This window comes from Crocuta crocuta, unplaced genomic scaffold (assembly GCF_008692635.1).
Source record: "Crocuta crocuta isolate KB4526 unplaced genomic scaffold, BGI_CrCroc_1.0 scaffold89, whole genome shotgun sequence".
Taxonomy (NCBI): domain Eukaryota; kingdom Metazoa; phylum Chordata; class Mammalia; order Carnivora; family Hyaenidae; genus Crocuta; species Crocuta crocuta.
In genome coordinates, this window is record NW_027551559.1 from 5,784,913 (window position 1) to 5,802,242 (window position 17,330).

Sequence of the window (17,330 nt, forward strand, 5' to 3'; positions counted from 1 at the left end):
ACAACCTCTGTGTCCCACCTCGTTTCCAATAAGATCCACACTGGTCCCACGTGATGGTGAAACCACCGGACAATTCTCACACGGTGGCGGCACAATCTGTAGATTGTACTGATGACTTAAAGTAACAGCATTCAACATGTGCGAAGTCTTCTATTCATATAAACCTGCTCGTTTACATCTCGTGAATTCCGCTGGCTGGCTCCGGTATCAGCAGAGGGCTCCTGGTTAGGCAATTTCTGTCTCGGACGGCAATTGCCCAAATTTACAAATCAGGTAAAATTGGCCTCCATTGCATGCTTCAGTTATCAATGTTCACTGATCCTTGTAATTTTGCAATAGCAGGGCAACGTAGAAAGTCATCTGATCCGGCCATAAGACAATGAAGAAAGCCAGCAGGTGTTAGCTCTAATTTGGGTGATTATACAAATTTTCTGGAAAAATTTTCACATCATCTTTCCTCCATTTTTACTGAAAAAGCAGAATAAGGAGAAGAGTATACTATTCTGATATATTTTTTTTATTTTTTAACGTTTATTTATTTTGAGAGAGAGAGAGATAGAGACAGAGAGAGAGACAGAGAGAGAGAGAGAGACAGAGAGACTGAGCATGAGCAGGGGAGAGGTAGAGAGAGAGGGAGACACAGAATCCAAAACAGGCTCCAGGCTCTGAGCTGCCAGCACAGAGCCCCATGCAGGGCTTGAACCCATGAGTGGGATCATGATCTGAGCTGAAATTGGATGTTCAACCGACGGAGCCACCCAGGCTATTCTGATATTTTAAAAAAACATTTTCCAAAGTAAAGTCCTATTGCCGGTGATCTAATACCAAAATAAAACAAGATGACCATGTGCCTGTGTGTGTGTGTGTGTGTGTGTGTGTGTGTGTGTGTGTGTGTTTCTTTTTCTAATTTTTCTTTCAGGAGTGCCCAAGGCCCCATTCTTGTTGGTGTCTTTCATGACATTTACTAAGACTTCTAGCATTCCATTTTTCCTTGGAATATTTTAGACTCAGTATTGCTTAGGGTTTTCTTCAGCTACGAATAACATAAGCTTGACAATGTTAATTGTCTTATCCCTTTTCCTTCAGATAAATGAAGTTTAAATGTATCCGTATTCTGAATGGGAAGAGTGTCTCCAAACTGTCCCCAGGCCCTCAAGCTCCTCCTACTTCCTGCCTCACCATCCTTGGTGTACGGCTCTCCTCATGCTCCCAATATGGTTGCCGTACCTCTAGAAACCACATCTGCATTCCAGGCAGCAAGAATGAGAGGGAGGGCCAAACACCGTATGTGCTAAGTCTTTTCCCTTTTCTCCAACAAAACAGTGGTTTCCTTAAAAGTTCCACCCAGGACAGGGCACCTGGGTGGCTCAGCTGGTTGAACCTCTGACTTCAGCTCAGGTCATGATCTTGCTGTTCCTGAGTTCAACCCCCATGTCGAGCTCTATGCTGACAGCTCAGAGCCTGGAGCTGCTTCGGATTCTGTGTCTCCCTCTCTGTCTCCCTCGCTCGTGTTCCGTCTCTCTCTCAAAACTAAATAAACATTTAAAAAAAAGTTCCACTCGGGACAATTTGTTTATGACTTACTAGACAGAACTGTCACACAGTCACTCCCAGCTGGAAGGAAGCTCAGGGAATTGAGATTTCTAGCTGGACTTGTGGCTAGCCGCACAGAATCAGGGTTTCTTTAGAAATGGAAAGGTGGTGACAAATATTGGGGACACCAATCTCAGAGTCATCTGTAACTCCCTCCAGTAGTGGTGATGATATAATTACACATTCATTTTTAATATAATTAATAATTACCACTGGATATGAGTTAAAGACACGTGACGTCTGTAGTATTAACAAGGCCCAGGGGAGGAGGAGGTCTGGAGGGGGCGCCGAGCGTGTGGAAGAGCTCGCGGGACCGTCGATGAGCCCTGGGTGTGGGGGGGAACCTCCACCCTGTCTAGTATTGTGCTCACTGGGCACCGTGGTGAGTACGACGGAGGGGTGAGCGGGGGAGAAGGGCACAAGAGTGGCAGAGGGCAGTGACAGACAGACCGCGTGAGGAGTGCCACTCCTGTGTACGGGACTTCAGGCTTTGTCTCGCCGGTTCCCTTGATGCCATCTGTGTTCCTCACAAGAAAGCATATTTTCCTGACGTCCTGCAATCAGAACTATGTCCCATTTCCCTACAGGACCCTGGGGACGCCAGGAAGGCCAGATGACAATTATTACAGACACAAAACTACCTCTGCGGTGCGCTGGTCCTGAGCTAGAGCCTTCACTAATCCTGCAGCATGTGCTGTGTTGGGATCTTTATCTGCAGTGTCTCCCTCGGCTCTTATAAACCCATGTGGGGCAGGAATATTAACCCCTTTTACACACGTGCACCACAGTCCAGGGAGTTCTCCAACGGACCGAAGGCCCTTGGCTGCGACATGAAGAGAGGTCGGAGAATGCCCCTTCAGAGGGCACAAGAGGTGAGAGCTGGAAAGCCAGAGGGACGCACAATGTCCAAGCCCCTGGATGCAGCCATGCCTGAAGCTAGATTTCCCTGTTCTATGAGCCATTACAGTCTCTTTTACCTTAGGCTAGTTTGGGTTGGTTTCTGTCTGGAGAAGCGTTCTTCCACCTCCATTAAATGTGTATCTCTTCCTCTGGGATGGCCATGTAGACAACTATTCCTCTGGGGACTCCTCCAGACGGCATACTGGGATCCTATCAGCCGGCCCCTGTGTGGGGGGAAATAAGTCAGGTGCAGTTACAATAAAGAGGTGAAATAAAATGTGCACGAGTACAGCAACACACAGCTTCCGGCCATCGGAGACCTGTCCTCGCCAGAATCTGTAGAGAGCTGACTTTGAAGTCAGGATGTAGGAGACTGAATGCGTACGTACTCTTCTTCGATAGCAAACAAATCTGCTCACTCTCTCTTCGTGAGATTTCTTCAGCTTTGTACTCTCTATCACTGCCAGAAAAGTTTCAATTTTTTAAAATGTATTTATTTAAATTCAAGGTAGTTAACATACAGTGTCGTCTTGCTTCCGGAGAGGAACCCAGTGATTCATCACTTACGAACGACACCCAGGGCTCATCCCCACATGCGCCCTCTCCCCCCAAGGACAAACTTGAATTTTTAAAGCCATGCTCCAGGTCATATCACATTAGTGCCCATCAGGAAATAAACATGTTTTCAGTCTTTGAAGGCATGTGTATTCTTTCTTCCACACACTTCCCAGATATAATCAGGTGAGGCTGCACCCATATTCTATCTCACAAACTACTGTAGAGAAGACACCCCAGAACAAGCAGTGTTTCTCCCGCTGAAGCTGAGAAATCTTGCTTTTACCCCACTCCCTCCCACCCCCTCTTTTCCGTCCTTCCGTGAGCATGGTCTCAGCCTTGTCGCTATGCCCTCACATACAGTCCCTTAATACAACCAGTTTATTCTCTCCTTAAAATATTTAGAAATACTGGGGCGCCTGGGTGGCTTAGTCCGTTAAGCGTCCGACTTTCGCTTGGGTCATGATCTCGCGGTTCGTGGGTTCGAGCCCCGCGTCGGGCTCTGTGCTGACTGCCAGCTCAGAGCCTGGAGCCTGTTTCAGCCTGTGACTCCCTCTCTCTCTGACCCTCCCCTGCTCACGCTGTCTCTCTCTCTCTCTCCTAGAAAAAAAAAAAAAAACTTAAAAAAATTAAAAAAAAAATATTTAGAAATACTGGGGCACCTGGGTGGCTCAGTCTGGTAAGTGTGCGACTTCGGCTCAGGTCATGATCTCACAGTCTATGGGTTTGAGCCCCACGTCGGGCTCTGTGCTGACAGCTCAGAGCCTGGAGCTGCTTCAGATTCTGTGTCTCCCTCTCTCTCTGCCCCTCCCCCACTCACTCTCTGTCTCTCAAAATTAAAAAAAGACATTTAAAAAAAAGAAATACTGATAACTTCTGGAACTCTTTGACCAGGCTTGTTTACATGCTGACAAGGAATTTGCTGGTTTGTAAGGAGAGCCCATGTTCCGCACATAAATGACAGCAGATCTTAGATTTTTGGATGGTGATTTAGTGACAGAAGTGAAGATTAAGTGATTTAAACACATAGATGTTGGTGCTAAGTTCTTTTCTCCCATAATGACTTTCCACTATTATTTTCCTCCTGTTGCAGAACTTTAAATCCAGTGAGAGGAGCCTAATCCCCCCTCTTTTACTTACCTATATTTTTGATGTACAAGAAGAAATACTGGCTACAGTTCTCTTAAAGTATCTCGAGTGCAGCCCTGCCCCCCACGGTTCCTGAAAACATGCCGTCTCCCCACTGACCAGGACTCCCTCTATTGAAACTTAGCATCTGTCAAGGCTGAAATTAACAGCAAAATTACAGGCTACATTATTTTCACTTCTAACTAGCTCTGTGCCAGACCACCCATGGTTATTAAGAACAACAATTTAACTAAATTACTGCCATAAAGTAGTCACATTTAATTGACAGGATTGAAACCACATTCAGAGATCTGGGGTTTTCTTTCCCTCCCTTTTTCCCCTGGGTTTAGGGGCAGAAGAGGCTTGTGTGACAGATTACAGGATAACCAAACTGTTTGGTCACCTTTTCCATAGGGGGTTGTACATTGCGGTTGGTCAGAGGCCGGAGATCTGGTCCCACAGATTCCTGTTGTTTCTGAGCAGGGAGATTGCAGAATAGAAAGTGGCAGGTGTGGCGTATCTTCTGAAATGTGCATATCTGTGTTTCACCTGTACCATGTTGCTGAGAGGTCTCGGTGAGGCCCAAGTGAACATTTATGAGTAGGATAAGCCCAGCCCTCTAAGAATGGACTGCACAGATGTAATTATTGGGTTTTCAGCGGTTATTGTAAAAGCACATAGGATCCAAGGAATTGATAAAGCAGAGAAAAGTAGTGCTTTTCTTCGCATAAGAGGAAAAAATTCGAAAAGGAAATCAGAAATCTAGACATGAATAGCTCAAACTCAATACCCATTAAAAATACTGGAATGAATCATCAAAGAATCAATATGTATACAATTCTACAGCTGCAAGGGGCTAAGCCAAGAAATCTATGAGCTTTGTGAAGAATACGTTCAAGAGCTCAAAGCAATTTCCCCCTGAGTATTGTCACAAGCCTGAAAGATCGGCAGAAGCCAGAGACAGGACCCAGTCTGCTGCGAGAGTCACTGCCCCCTCTTGTGTGTGGCTGTCTCTCTCTGACACTATGTTAGAATTGTTGGCCCTGGTGGTCTTCTTAGAGAGGTGCAAATCAAGTAAAGTTAACCAGCCCACGTGCACCGATAAGCAGAGGACGTCAATCTGGCATAATGCCCATCAATAATTTACTAAGAAAATCAAGATTTGGCAAAATAAAATGAATTTAAGAAGAGAGGATCAATAACGGTTCAATTAAAATTAAGAAAAATTATGTCTGAGTCCTCTGGCGATATATCACTTGGTGATTCATCGATTTCATATTTAATTCAATAATTATTTTATTGTGATTATGATTCATAATACTCATTGAATGACACTGTGGAAAGACAGGAAGATCTGCCAAATAAGAAAAGCATAGGCTATTTAGAGAGAGCTTGCCTTAGAGCCAGGGCATCAGCCGGCATGACTGGAGTTAGGCAGGAGCTCAATGGCAGGCACAGGAGTGGGTAAAGTTTATGGGGGGGGGGGGTGGATGGGAGGCACAGCTCAGGGGCTCATCGATTGCAGGCTGTTGGTGTGAGGACACCGGAGGCAGTCTAATAAGGAGCAGGCATCCTGTGTGATTGGTTAGGGACCACATGTGGCTTTCTTTGGCTGGTCCTAAATTGGAACCGGGGCAGAAATTGGGGAAACTGCCCTTTTAGAGCCGGGTTTTACAGGATTTATCGTTTGAAACACAGCCTGTTTCAGCCTGTGACTCCCTCTCTCTCTGACCCTCCCCTGCTCATGCTGTCTCTCTCTTTCCTAGAAATAAATAAAACATTTAAAAAAAATTTTTTTTAAAGTGAGAAGGAGAGAGGCGCCTGGGTGGCTCGGTTGGTTGAGCATCTGACTTTGGCTCAGCTCGTGGGTTGGGACCCCACGTCGGGCTCTGTGCTGTCATCAAGGAGCCCACTTCAGATCCTGTCTCCCTCTCTCTCTGCCCCTCCCCCACTCACACTCCCTCAAGAAAAAATAAACATTAAAAACAAACAAACAAAAGCTAACAGAGCAAGAGTAAAGAGCAGAGGTTGGGGATTGACTTCCTAATATGAAGTGTTTTTTTTTTCCTCCGAGATAGAAAAAGAACATGTAGACAATCATTGCTTAGTAGAAGTCTAGAAACCAATTGCTTCGGTTCTAAGCACAACTAGGGAAGCCGGGAAAGGTCTGACTTTTCAGATGGCCCTTGTAGATGTGTGTGCCCAGGAGATACAAAGGAGAACACCAGGCAGGCTACATCAAGAGATCATTCTTCCCCTTTCTCTGGTTTTGGATAGCTACACCACTTCTATTTTTCTGATCCATAAACCTTCCAGACCTGGATGACACTCCCCATGGAATTTCTGTCTGAGAAAACCTGGTTCTCCTGGTAATTTCTTCTTCTTGGCTTTACTTTCTATCAATAACAGGACAAAAGCCCAATAACTGGAGGCTTGATCTGAGCAAGTTCAAATACACAACACACAGACACAACTCCATTTGGACAGGGAAGAAAAGCTTCCCCCTCTACACCTACCAAACTTTTACTTCATTCGGACCCTGAAATAATTATTCCTGATTTGCCTCAGCAGTTTCCCACCTGGTTCTGGCCAAGTACTTCATGCTGGACTAACTCCCCTGAAGATTTCTACATACATTCTGGACAAAATATAAAAACAGCACCTTGGGGAAACTAGAGATTTGCCAAAGGGAGGCCAGTGCTGGAGGGCTGGGCATATAGAAAAAACAGAATGGTTTTGTGCGAAGTCAGAGTTTCCCCTTTTTTTGTAGCTTTTCGCCCAAGAGCAGGTCTCAGTCAGCTGCCTATGAAGTGGCTAAAACTCACATAGAAACGTGTTGTATGACAGGCCTGAAGAGACAGAGGACAGAGTGTGTGGCAACCACAGGACCTCAAAAGTTATTGGGGAAAATCACTGAAAGGAAGGCAGCAAGGGAGAGCTCCAGATTGGGATTCAAACTCTACACAAAGTCCTTGCTCACCCCAAGCCATATGGGGGCTGCCCGACCACAAGCTGCACAGCTAGAGCTGTAGGATTGAAACAGAGATTTTGGTTGCAGTCCATTGTGGAAGAGTTTGGCGTTTGAATCCAATCAAGTTAACTGCCTACAAAAAAAAAAAAAAAAAATCAATACTTGTCAGAGGAATGTAAAAGGATAGTGTCTATGTCATTAGTTACAATGACCAAGAAACAATCCAAAATTACTAGACATACAAAAAAAATAGGAAAATGTGAGTTACGAAGAAGAAACGTAGAGGTGCGAACACACTTAGCGATAGCCAGGGATTTTCAGATACACAACTGCTGGACAGAGTTCTCTTCCCAGAATAGCCACATCATCCACTTTAATCTTTGAAGGTCGACTGTTAAAGGGTCCTTGACTCGGGTCCTTGATTCAAACCTCCATCCATTAACATATTACTCTTCACTCTGAGCAGTGGCAAGAAAGTGAGAACAGGCCTGGATGGAGAAGGGAGAGAAGGTTTTCTCTGCTCCTATTTTTTTTAAGTGTTGTTTTAACATTGATTTATTTTTGAAAGACAGAGAGTGACAGAATGAGCAGGGGAGGGACAGAGAGAGAGGGAGACACAGAATCCAAAGCAGGCTGCAGGCTTTGAGCTGTCAGCACAGAGTTTGATGTGGGGCTCAGACCCACAAACCCTGAGATCATGACTTGAGCTGAAGTTGGACACTTAACCTACTGAACCACCCAGGCGCCCCTCCCCTGTTTTTTAAAGCTTGCTTTGAACTTACTTGTAACTGACATTTGGTATTTAAGAGAGCTGCTGGAGAACCCTGTTGATTATTTATTAAACTTTTCTGAAAAAGACTTTGGAGGTGATCTAATTCAACTTCTTTGTCTAAAACTAGTCCTGGAAAAGTTCAAGGTTACTATGGTCATACAACTAGTTTCAGTAATGGGACTAGAAATTCACCCTTAGATCCCTAGCATTTTGTGCATCAGTGATCTTCCCTTGATTATTTTATTAATTTTCAGTGCATTTTTTTTTACCACATGCCGACAATGTGACAACAGCTGTTCTGGGATCTGGGTGTTAAAATGAACAAGGAAAACGAGATTCTGGCATTCAATCTACTCTTCACATTCTGCTTCTAAAGCTGCCCTGATTTAAAGTATTAACGTGGGCTATTCAACCCTTATCTCATGAGATTCTTTCCACTATAATATTCCTTTTTTTTTTTTTACAGGAGAATGCATTTTTTTCATTGAAGTATAGTTGAATAATATTTATTTATTATGATATTAATCAATTAGTAATTTTCCTTACATGTTATTACCTCCCCCAAACTACTTCATAGGAGTCTAAATAAAGCCAGACATTTCAATAGACAAAATAGCTGCCACTCACCCCTTTCCTATAACTTACTTATTGCCAGGTATCCTTCCTTTTTCTTTATGATTCTTGAAGCAGTTCTTGGTCTATGTGTCATCTGTCTCATTGAAGCAATTTGAATAAATATTACAAGGTACAGTAATTTAAATGTCCATTATCTCAGATCCATAAAAACGTGCAGTATCTCTTACATACCATCTTCTTATTGCTTTGGGGACAGCATAAGTAACTACATTGCTGAACAGAAGGTAATTTCTTTTTTAAACTTTTTTTGATTTTAAAATCCATGGTGATTTAATGGAAAATTACTTTGCAAAGTAAAAACATATGACTCTGGATTGCTTTCATGATTATTTCTCCCCTCTGTTGAAATCTGACCATTTATTGAGAAGAATATTTGGATTTTTGCAGTCTACCATCCATTGCCACTTCCTTTGGTAACAGCTTTTTCAGGAACTCTCTCCTCAGATGCATGTGAACCAAGCCAGAAAGGATCACCCTCCTAACCCTGGACTGGTGACCTGGAGCAGAGGGACACTCAGGGTTAGCACATTCCAGGGAGACTGCACCTGCCAATTCAGTTTCCTCTTTCATTTCTTTGTCTAGATCACAGCCTTATTAAAAAACAAAAAAACAAATAAACAAACAAAAAAACTTCTGTCCTTGATTTAACCAGAGTTGATTTCTATTTCTTCTTTTTATGTTTATTTATTTATTTTGAGAGACAGAGAGAGAGAGAGAGAGATGGAAAGTGAGCAGGGGAGGGCAGAGAGAGAGGGAGATAGAGAATTCCAAGCAGGTTCCACACTGTCAGCATAGGGATTGATGTGGGGCTCGAACTCATGAACCATGAGATCATGACCGGAGCAGAAATCAAGAGTCTGATGTTTAATCAACTGAGACACCCAGGCCCGCTTTGATTTCTATTTCTTAAAACTGAAATATTCTTAGTTATCCGAGACTCCTGTTTCTTCTCTCAAATATTGTTACTTATAGCCAATCTTAATATTACTTATAAATGTGTTTATTTGAATTAAATGGAATGGAGAAAATTAATATAAGTTAGCTTTTGCCTTTGTATCTCAGTAGGCTAAAGGGGAAAGCCTTCTTTGCAATCCTGCTGTAAGAAAATGATTACTTCTCCACTGGGAAAATACTACACAAATGCTGAGCATTTTATAAATCTCCTCATTGATCCTCCAGTTAGAGTAGAACTTAGGGAGGGTTCAGCGGCAAACTTTAAAATGGTGGAATTGCTCCAAATGTCTATGTGGCTGCAACTATTAACACTGATCCTGGAGCTGCTGGCCCCAGATAAGCCGATTCACTCTGGTATCTGCCACACACCTGAGCTACTCTAAACGCTCCAAGGTGCAAAAGTGCAGGCTTAGTTCATAAGCTCAAGGAAACTTCACTAAGTAAAGGGGAAAAGAAACATAGCGTAAAGGTAGGTGAGTATTTATTTTGCATTTTGCTTGCGAAGGACATTTTGATAAGTAAAAACAGTGTTTGTATTTTTTTTAATGTTTTATTTATTTCTGAGAGAGACAGCGTGAACAGGGGAGGGTCAGAGAGAGAGGGAGACACAGAATCTGAAGCAGGCTCCAGGCTCTGAGTTGTCAGAACAGAGCCCGACGTGGGGCTCCAGCCCACGATCTGTGAGATCGTGTCCTGAACCAAAGTTGGACTCCCAACAGACTGAGCTACCCAGGTGTCCCTATATGTTGAGTACAGTCAGAATAGATGGCAGAGAAAGTATTTGGAATGGCAGCATCTATGAACAAAGGTTTAATGACTCCCACGGCATACAGTCATGATGATGTATCATTTCCAGCAAACATGTGGACAGACTGACTGCTTTCCTGCAGCATAAATAGGAAGCCAGCAGTTTCATGGGGCGCCTGGGTGGCTCAGTTGGTTGGGCGTCCGACTTCGGTTCAAGTCATGATCTCAAGGTTCATAGGTTCAAGCCCCACATTGGGCTCTGTGCTGACAGCTAGCTCAGAGCCTGGAGCCTATTTCGGATTCTATATCTCCCTCTCTCTCTGACCCTCCTTTGTTCATGCTCTCTCTCTCTCAGAAATAAATAAATTAAAAAAAAAAGAAGTCAGCAGTTTCAGTAGTGCAAGAACATGTAAATAACAGGATTCGCTGTATTGTTGTAGATCACACAGCTAGGTAGAAATAGAAATGAAATGACCACGTAAGCTTCCTGGTTAAAAGTTGTACTCTTAGCTTATGCACTCTTCTCGACCTTGGAAACTGTTGGAACATTTTTTTAAGAAAAAATAATAATTTCTGAAACCAACAGAAGAATTCTTATGGGTGGATCATATCAATTCATGATACAATATGCTATAAAAAAGTCTTACACTGATTTGGTTTATTATGCCTCAATATCCATATAGGAGACATCATTTTCTCATTCCTTCCAAAATGTAAAACCAGATGGCCACCATTCAACGCTTTGCTTTTGTTCACTATCCAGTTTAGTTGGAAATGGGTCTTACTAAAACTGCTTTGCTGAATCTTCAAAGCTTTTCAGCTCTGTATATATTCATAAGATAAAAAAGATCAAGATATCTCTTTCCCATTTAATGAACCATAAAAAATCACTCTCGGTATTCTCTTCAAAAAACCATTCCTTTCCCCTGCCAGACATGCTATATATAGGCCAGTTGTCATTTAGGATTAAACTTCTGGTCAAAGGCATCCAAAACCCCTTTACTCCATATATTCAGAAAAGATGAGGATATACACACATACATGTATATATACATGTCATATATGTGTCACAAGGACACATATAGATGTCCTTGAATTTTTTAAATAAAAATTATGGTAAATATCTCTGGACCAGAAATGAGTTGGGACTAAGCTTTAGCCTATACAGAGCACTAGGATTGAAAATAGTCAAGAGGGCAAGATTTAAAACACCTCGTAGAAATGGAAATTGAATAAAATCCTCTTGCTGTAAGATACCAAATCTGGTTCCCAATACAGAGTGTGGGCCTCAATCTGTGTTCTTTTTTTTTTTTTTTTTAAGACTAGAAGCTGACGACTTCTCTATGCTTGGGGTTTCAGCTAGAAACAATATGGTCATCTACCCCAGAAGGAAAAAGCAGAGACCCCTGCTTGACAGGACCTGGGCACACCCAGCCCTTGGCTCTGACATTAGAACTGAAAGATGCCATCTCCAGCTAGCGGAACAAGGCGGGACATACTCGTCCCCCAACCTTCCATGATTATCAGAGGGGTATGTAAGTAAATCTATACTCCTTGTAATTGATTTTGTTCTTTTGCAACTTTCGTAAATGTGTTTTTACCATTGAATGTACTAATATCAATAAATTGTATGTCCTTTCCATTCTTGGGCTTTTTAATGTAATTTTCTTTATCAAGCTTTACTGTATTTAGAGTTGCTGATGTGAGGAAGATTTCTTCACGGGCGAATTCATGCACTTCTCCAGCTGAAGGCTCATGAGGCTTTACTCCCGTAAGTCATCTGTGGGAGCCCAGCTGCTGTGCCCCACGGCTCACAAACTTCCACCCCCACCCCCACAACGTCTCCCCCTCAGAAGTGAGAGACTACATCCCTTCCAGACCCATTCCTAAATCATCAGTGTTGAGTAGAAATTAGAAGTTATGTTTACAAGTTCACTGTTAGCTGCTCCTCATTTAATCTATTTGAAGTAGTATTGTACACATATTCTACAATTGTTTGAAAATATCTTTATATTTGTTCTCTAATGCTGTTACAGTTTTACAACCTTAGTGGCCAAGAGCAATATCAACTTATTACCTTATAGTTCTAGAGGTCAGAAGACCAAAATGGGCCTCGGTAGACTAAATCGAGGTGTCAGCAGACTTGCCTGGCTCTAGAGGGGGACCCTGTCTTTTGCCTTCTCCGGATTCTAGACGCCACCTGCATTCTTCGATTTAAGGACACTTGCTCAATCTTTAAAGCCAGTAGAATACCATTTCCAAATCTCTCTCTGACCCAGGCCTCCCCTTCTGCCTCCATCCTCCACATTTGAGGACCCCTGTGATTTCACTGGACCCACCCACGTAGTCTAGGATCTCTTTATTTTAAGGTCATCTGATTAAAAAGCTTAATTTCAGCTGCAACTTCAATTCCCCTTTGCCATGTAGCACATGTTCACCTGCTGTAGGGATGGCAATGTGGACATCTTTGAGGAAGGGAACATTATTCTGCCCACCACGATCTTAGCGGCTGCCCTTTGGCCTATCTTATTTCTGTGCACAAATTAATGTTATTGGACTCATTGTACAATTGCGTCATTATTTTCCTTGTCATCATACACAATTGTGCACTAGAAATCTGCTCTCTGCTCTGTTGATAAGATATACTTTGTCCAGTCCACCAACTTTTATTTGCCTGCAAACAAGGCTACCCAATAAATGCTCCTATTTAATAAGATTATCACGCAGTGCCATTATGTCCCTCCTTGTAAGCTGCTTTTCGTGGCTACATCTTTTTATTGTTTCCATTAGACACAGATTTCTCTCTAATCCACTCTACATATCACGTAGATTTGAAGGCCTCACTTGAGCTGACAAGTATGCATCTTCATAGATGAATGAGACAGACTCTTTCAGAAGAGACTCCGGGGGTAGCTTTAGTCTGGTGCTGAAACTAGGGTTCTCGTGGGTTCTGGGAGACCAATTTAGTTTCCCTGTATTAGTTTACTAGAAACGCTGATATAAAATACAGTCTGGCTGAACACCTAGGGTGTCTAATCAAGATGACGGGGATGGAGTGAGAGCCAAGATGTCCCCCGTGTTAACAAAGCCTGGGCATTTAATTCCCTAGAATGTGTAATGAAAAGTTCTCTCCGATACCTAATAGTGCCCCTCCCATTGTGAATAACTGGGTGCTCTTGCGTGTGGGAAGCACCACCCAATCTTGTGTGGGTGGTGGTGGAGGCTTGTCACAGGTGGGGCACAGTAGCTGGGCTCTCACAGATAACTAATGGAAGTAAAGGCCTCAGGCTGGTCAATTCCTGAGCAATCCCATCAGAGACCCCTGCTTCAATGTCACCTAGTCCTTCCTTCCTTAACACACAAGTCCACAGAACTCATTAGATTTCAAGCATCAGAGCTATACACTACCTTATCTACCAAAGCCCGGGCACTGCCCTCTTACCAGTGCCATCGTGGTAAATTCAATCCAGTTTGTGCACTACACTAAGTTAGAGCGACCATCCCAAAGCATCGACCTACATTTTGTGCACATCAAATTCTGTGGGGTTAGGACTTTCTGTACTATGATTGAGTGCTTCATGATTCAAAGTGGAAACGATGAAATTCTCCCATTTATTCTTTCATCCATTCATTTGTTCATTTTTAATCTAGTTCTCAGGAAAGACCTGCTGTGTGTCATAAACCAAGGTAGACTTGATGGATATAAGAATGAATAAGATAAAGCATTTTCTCTCACAAAAAAACAGGCTGAGAGAGAAAAATATGTATATATTAAATGGAGAGAAAAAATACTCTACAGGCTAAGGCTGCCTGTGTCATCTCTCATTTTTCTCACTTCTGCAATTTCTCACTATTGCATTTATGCAATAATAGATCTCACTTAGATTTAACAGACTGGGCATTCCCAATGAAAATGGGATAAAAAATCAACTTAAGAGCTTGGGGAAGGCTAATGTGTAGTTTGGAGGTACAGAGGCCAAGATCAAAGGTATTGTTTAACATCCAACTGCAGATAACAGCACTTTTAAACCTTCCGAATGCTTAAAAATCTCTTAAATCAATTAAAGTCTGGTGAACTCCCTAATTTTAAGAATTCATTTTTATTTACTTCAAAACTCTAAAGCACAGGCTCACATACAACCATCAACATAAGAGGACTCTGGATTTTGTGAAGCAATGACTTTCTGGAACTGTGACAAGCATCTGTGTTTGACCATTGGATTGCTCAGGTGAAACTCTCTTCCCCACCTGAGCCTTAGGAAAGCACACGGTGTAATTGCACCTTCTGACAAGCTCTTCATGTTGCTTTGCTGAGGTCAAAAGACATGAAGAAAGGGTCTTCTTTCCTTCCACACGCCCAGTGGAAAGTTGACTGGCCCTTCTTAGGAATTAAGTTATCACTTTTACTGCTCTTTTGGAACTTGTCAGTGTCGCTCTTGCATCCTTGCATAAACACCTAATGAATTATGAGCCTCTGGAGGGCAGAGTCTGTGATCATCTCGGATCCCAAACAAGCCCCATGACAATGCTTTTCCTACAGAAGACTCTCCACGGTGGCTTCTTGAATGTAAAATAATTACTTCCAGGATCTTCCCAGATGCGTTTAATCTCTATCCCTACCCTCAACAGGGCAATAGCAACCTGTGAACAGTTCCCTTGTAGTTAAGAAACAAAAAGTTTCCAGAACATGAAAAAAAAGCTATTTTTGCTTGTCACAATACACAATTGTGTGCTATAAATCTGCTCTCTGCTCTGTTGATAAGATATACTTTGCCCAGTCTACCAGCTTTTATTGATGGCATGCTCTTTTTTTCGGCACTCCTGGTTCTCCCTCTGTAATTCTGCAAAAGCACATCAGATACAGCAGAGCTCCATGAACTCGTGACGGCCCCAAGAGACAGGTGTATTGAGACATCTCCTTAATCCAGCTAGATGAGCCTCGTCTATAGGCAACGAGGGTAAGAATAAAGACAGTGCCGAGTACAGAGCATGGGTATCTGTGGCTTCCATGTGGTTTGGGGCACTTCAAGCCCTTTGCCTGGCTGAACAAAGAGGGGACCTTCTTAGGGACCTGGATACCACTGGCGGAAATCCCCCCTCCACCCATAGATCCTCATACACAGGTGTTCCATGTGCTGGGAAACATACACACTCAGAAGACCCCACCCCAGGAAATTGAATGTAAGAAGATGGGGCCCCAGTCCTGACTCTGCTCCGGTGAGGTCTCTGACCTGAAAAGTCACTTTGCCACTCCTGCCTCAGTTTCCTCAAGGGTGGAATGAGAGGGCTGTATCTAGATTAGCTCAAAAGGCAACTGCCAGCTTTGGTACTTGGTTCATTTCATTCAAACATTAGGGACAAACAGATCATCTGGAGTCTTATCAGACGCCCAAGAGTTTTATAACTGTTAGTAAAGAGGGAAAGAATGTACTTCTGTCTAGTAGGAGAAAAAGAGACATTTGCGGCTGCAGCCGGAAGTTTCCTGTGATTGAGGAGCTCATAGGTGACCATAAATGATTGAACGACCAAGAAAATACACCCTATGTGTTCTGTTTCTTCTCCAAAGAATAGAGAACCCAAAAGCCATTGATTTTATTCTTGAAAGGGAAAAAAAATGAGAGTGGTACACAATCTGAGTTGCGAAGCAGTTGTTAGAATCAAGTTATGAATGCAATTTTTGTCTTTTTCATTTTACGAAGAAAAATATTTTTAGTTCATACAGATGATGCGATCTTTAATCCAGGAGTGGAAAAACATAAGGTGACAGAAATCGAAGAAACAATATCAAAATCTGTTTAGTTATGACCACTTTAAAGCATAGAAAGGTTTTACATTGATTTTGCCAAAGATATCATTTTCCTGAAGATCATGAAAGTTCTATAAACTCTATCCAGTGATTCCAATGTCTAAAATCTATACTACATAAATGCTGTTGACTATAGCTGTCTCTTAATCATATTCTTCTGCGATTAGTTTATTGATGCAGTAGAGTTCATTAAAGCCCTGTGTGTCTAAGATTCCTCTCTGCAAGTCACGTTCATGATACATGCCACCTCGGTCTTCCCCTGGAGGAGCTGTACTCTATGAGAAATGATACACACACAACACAAAACAAGTAAATAAATATTTGTGTGACAGTCACAAATAAATATTACTAAAAGTTCACTTCAGTCTACATGGTTTGTTTTTAAACATTAACTCTTGCTGATTTTCACAAAAAGTCTGGAGAATAGAAAAGACTTGGTGACATTTCTCAATACTAACCAATGAGGATGGAAACTCAAGTCAGCAATCGAGAAATATAGATTTATTTTCTTCCTTCTAATACATTATGGTATTTCTGCAACTGAAGTTTGATCAACGTTATTTCCCTGAAGTCAAGATTCGTAATGAAAGGCAGTTTATGGAAAGTTTGGCTTTTGATTTGTGTCTAGAAAACAGGTGTGAATTGTCTTAATGGAGTTGAGGGTACTGAGCATTCCAGACGAATGGGCTTGGGTAGGAGGATGAGCAGACGAAGTATAGGGATGGTCACATTTCTCATGAACAATGTACTATGTCCCTGCAGAGCAGCGGGGAGAGATGAGCACTGGTGGATGTCAATCAGGTGTTGAGCAATGTAAGTGAGAGCTTAGACTTAGCAATTCATTCTGCAAGAATTTTCTATCATTAGAAACACATAAGATAATAGTGATGGATGAAGTTGGTTAATTTCTAGAGTCCACTGGGAAAATCTTATAGACTTCTGGTCTATAGACTTGAAAATAGTCTTACAGACTTCCTGGTAGGGACTGAAGGGAAATGGAAGTGAATGCCAGCATGAGAGTAAGAAACCCAGTTCTGATCTTTAAACACAAGGGAATGTATATCACACACATACACACACACACACACACACACACACACACACACACACAGAGTCCAGATGTTATGCAGATTTCTAAGTCCAGACACTAAAACTACATCATCAGAAATCCTTTCCCTCCATCTCTCAGTTCTGGTTTTCTGTGTTTGTTCTGTGTCAGGCATATTTTCTCAAAGTGATACCCAAGAAGATGTTGTTACTCTAAGCTT